General features: G+C 33.2%; 1 long non-coding RNA gene across 2 annotated transcripts; it reads right to left on the minus strand.

Annotated features, from left to right (window-relative positions):
• Nucleotides 1–327: 327 nt before the first annotated feature.
• LOC150037450 (uncharacterized) lies at nt 328–4,242 on the minus strand. Of its 2 annotated transcripts, none has more exons than XR_016528089.1 (3): nt 3,969–4,242; nt 3,095–3,179; nt 328–896 (listed from the first exon to the last, which is right to left on the minus strand). It is a non-coding gene; the product is annotated as an uncharacterized LOC150037450 (long non-coding RNA). The 2 variants fall into 2 exon arrangements; XR_005481036.2 differs by having other exon boundaries at nt 3,004–3,179; nt 3,969–4,236.
• Between the last annotated feature and the right edge of the window lie 334 nt (nt 4,243–4,576).

Raw genomic sequence — 4,576 nt, forward strand, 5'->3', positions numbered from 1 at the left:
ATATAATAAACTTGACACTGATGACATGTCAAGTGTATTAATTTTTAACACTTATTACATATCGTATGTGATTACTCTTGACATTTTTTATTTGTCAAATATATTTTTATCTTGACACGAAATAATGGTCAAGTAATCTAATTCTTGACACATTTCCAATGTAATCTATGCTTTTTTCCAAATTAAACATTCGAATTTAATTTCCATTTCACATTTCCTGCGTTACATGTGTTCCAATAAGACAATTTCATCAAATAAAATAAACAGTTGCACATATTTCAAGTCTATATATCAACCCAATATATCCAACGTAACAATTCACAATACTAAAACAAACAATTCCATTCTTCTATTACCTTCCATGTATATGAACGATTCCAAAATTTACAAAATTAATCGTACAATAGTATATACTCTATCAACCCATCCCAATACATGATAATTCCAAAATTGTAAGACCAATCTATATGTGCAATGTATTCCAAAAATTACAAGACTAAAATTCTATCCTCCACCACACATTTCTTTGAAGTATACAACCTATAATGGCTTAACAAAACATTTACACAAAAAAAAGTTTTGGGCATTCCCATGTAGCCACATACACAAAATTTATAGGAAGCCCATCAGATATAGCGACCTAAATATTCAGCCCATTCCACGTGTACTTCATCCAATTCAAGTTGCGAGTACGAGCTCCTCGTATCAATCCATAAAACATAAAAAGTCAAATATATATTTATTTATTATTTACACTATTTATAATGTTACAATATATATAAGTAGTTTAAAGACATACTGCATCTGTGATAATATTCTTCTCTTTAGCCACGATTTTTTTGCATATATCTTATAACATAATACCCACATTCGACAATTCCCACTTGTAAAGGACACTGCAATACAAAGCCAATAATTAATACATATCATATAGATGCACTAAATAAACATCATTCTATACACAATTCAACTTTCAACAAACACCAAAATTAACTAATTCACTCTAGCAACACAACGAAGAATGTGACATTGTTTAATAAGTAACCTATCAACATAAGTACATTACTTAATATATACATAGAACTTTTGAATCCGAAGATTGAGAACTAGTTGTCTATTTGGAGGGTCATACAATTATTGTTTAAGAAAACTTGCAAAAAAGATATGATTACTTAACTATAAAATAGAAAATTTAAAAATAAATTAATCAAATCTCAAAAAAGCTTGCACAAAGCTTACAATTGAGAATGTAATTCAAATACTCAAAACAAAATCAAAATAAGAATTAAAGCAATCATCCCTACCAAATCTTATTTATAAGAGACTCCGAATACATTATTTTACCTAATGGACCATTAATTAATATGAAGGAAAAAATCAACTCTTCTCTATGATAAAATTGAACTTTACCTTGTTATTTGATTATTAAACAACACCTAAAACTTTATGACATTCAAGGTTACTACAAGGTTACATGTTGAAACATAGTGAAACTAGGATTTAGATTTTCCTGAGAAAGAAGAATTAACAAGCACTCGAGATCAACATAATAATTTTAGAGAAATCTTAGTTTGAATTTGAAAATAGAAATTAATAATTCTAAAAGGATAAGCACAAACATAAAATCAGAAACATATGAAAAAAAGAAGAAAAGAAGATCAAAAGTTAGGTTCGAAATGCTAATCGCTCATGCACAAACACTCGTGTATATTGTAAAACAAAATCAAAGCTAAGAAAGTAAAGCAAGTTGAAGTCCACAAAAATGACAGAAATCTTAAACATACAATTCAATACAATGTCACCACAAGAGTACTAAGTGTCATAATAAAACAAAAGCTTTTGGGTTTCAGAACTGGATCAATGTGCTTTTCTTTATTAGATCAAATAGTCCATTCATGCACCAACAAACTGCAATTTTATAACAAAGAAACATTCATATATAATAAAAATAATTCTTCAGTTCTATGGAACAATGCCAAAAACTGTTAATTAGGAGAAGTCTTTCTCAAAACAAGCAAATTCGAAGAAGTTGACTATGAAAGATTTTTCAAACCAACGGGATATTAGAGAAATTCTACAACTCCTTAACTTCCTTCTTTATACTAATAAGAGGAAATACGTTTGTTACCCCCATAGATAAAGAAAACTAAGGTAAACAATGCAACTTATGTATTCACTTTAAAGCACTTGAATTCTACGGTAGAAAATAACAAGGTATTTAAGTGAATTTTATTGAGTTTTTGTGAAATTAAAGACCCAATGACATTCTTGGTAATTATGAGCAAATGACATTTTTGTAAATATATCTATCTTGTTCATTTAGAGCTGAAATTGTGACTCTTTACACAGCTGAAGAGGCGCAGCCGACTAAGTGAAAAAGGGCAGTGGCCGACTTGAGGGAAATGAGAGCAGCGAGCGTGACGACCGGGGTTTTTCCGTGGGTGCTCACCGGTCAGTGAGCGTTGGTTATCGTCCAGAACGGGTATCATTCGACTGTGGGTCTGTCGGTGGGTGTGTGTTCTGTTCGGGCGTGGGTGTTGCTCGGCGTGGTTCCAACAGTGGACGATTGCGTCCAACGAGGAGGCTGCTCGATTTTATGCCGTGTAGGCTGGGAGCATAGCGTGGGTATCGTCTGGTGGTTCGCCGGTTAGAGACGGATAGCACACTTGTTTTGAGCTATTTTGCAGCGGGTTGTTCTCAATTTCAGATGTGACGTTGTGTGCAGATCTCTCGATATCAGTGGATATTGAAATTACATATTGGTGATTATTGTTGATTATCTATAATTGTAAATTTCTTATTGCTCATAATAAAATTAATTCGAGCTAGTTCTCAGAGTAGATGTAGACCAAACTGGTCGAACCACTATATATTCTTTACTACTTTGTTTGCGTTTTGTTTGGCATCTAAGTTAGGTTAAAAAACTCTCACGTCTATTTTTTTTTTTTTTTTCACTTCTCAAAGTCACTATCAAAAGGACCTTAATAACAAATAAATCCGTACCAGTTTCGATAACATTTTAAGCACAAAGAACGGTTGCAGTTGGGCAAAACAACCATGTGGTTAAACTCCAAACTCATCCCTTCTATTGTACCTGGAATTGCAGACTTCTTTTTGCTTTCTATCTTCCAATTCTATGATGCTTTTTTGAAGTTGCAGAAGAGAAGGGAAGATTACCACTGTGGATGAGAAAAGGCCAATCCATTAGAACACCAACCAGAAAAGAAGGAGAAAAATAAGTTAGAAAGCTAGGTTCCAAAACAATTTCATTGCAACAAAATTTAGTAAAAAGTTCTCTTAGGCTGCACTCACTCACCATAAAACTCTCTAATGCTTGCTTTTCTTAAATGGACATGGTAGTCTTTTCATCTAGATAAGTTTGCATCATAGCATGGTTGCACATGACAAGAACTAATTAGATTATGATTACCTCCAATGTCAACAAATTGAACATCAGACTTCCTTCTCTTTTTTTTTCAAAGAAAATTATTTAGTTGTCAACAGGATATAATTTAAGGTTAGTAAAGATATGGGCCTTCAATTGGAGAAAAAATCAAGACAACATAAACACACAAAACTAAGATCAATAGCCAATTGGTCATCACTGCCAAATAGAACCAAAATGAAAAATGCATACATTATACATACCACATAGATAAGGATTCTTAGCAGTCCCAATACGGCAGCAATGTAACAATCAATCCAGTGAAAAAGGAAAAAGGGAACAACAGGTCTATATGATAATCTCATTTGAATACAAGCTCCATCACTCTCTCTTGGATAGTCTAAAGCTAGTAGTTGTGGAGATTTATTTATTTTAAAGAATGAGTGCTGGGTGGCAGAGCAGTAAAAAGAAGAATGCTTTGTTAAAAAGAGCTAAAGGAATATGGAGTCGAACGGAAGTGAAAACAATTTTTAAGTGAGAACGGAACCACCGGAGTCGAACGAAAACTTCACTTAAACTTCACCTGAGTCGAAGTCGAACGTCTTGGAAGCTTCACCAAAGTCAAACGTTTTGGAAGCTTCACCGGAGTCGAACGATTTGGAAGATTCACTAAAGTCGAACGATATCCAAGCTTCATTGAAGGAGTCGAACGATTTCTAAGATTCATCGGAGTTGAATCTGAGAAATCGAACGCACAAGAGGGTTTGAGATTATGGGAGCTGCAAAATCGTGAAGGCGCAAGAAGAAGGGTTTGGGATTTTTTTTTCTGATATTTAAAATATGTCGATTAAAAATCCAAAGAGGTCAAAATTGGACCTTTACTATTAATATACTTGTTTTCAAAATTTATTAGGGAAATAAAGTTGTTTTGAAACTTATTAGAGAAATACTGTTGTTTTGGGAGATCAAGGCTAGAGGTCGAGGGTTAAGGATTCAATTAATGTAAAGGTCGAACGTTGAGAACTCGACAAACAAAGAAAAACATGGAAACAATATATATATTAGGGTTGTCGAAGGTTGAAGTTTCGACATATATGAAAACAATATGTAGATTAGGGTTGTCGAAGGTTGAAGTTTCGACATACATAAGTCGTAACTTCAACACTCAACAAGGAAGATAAGTGGGCTGAA

This window comes from Benincasa hispida, chromosome 3, assembly GCF_027475165.1.
Source record: "Benincasa hispida cultivar pf3 chromosome 3, pf3_genome.v1.1, whole genome shotgun sequence".
Taxonomy (NCBI): domain Eukaryota; kingdom Viridiplantae; phylum Streptophyta; class Magnoliopsida; order Cucurbitales; family Cucurbitaceae; genus Benincasa; species Benincasa hispida.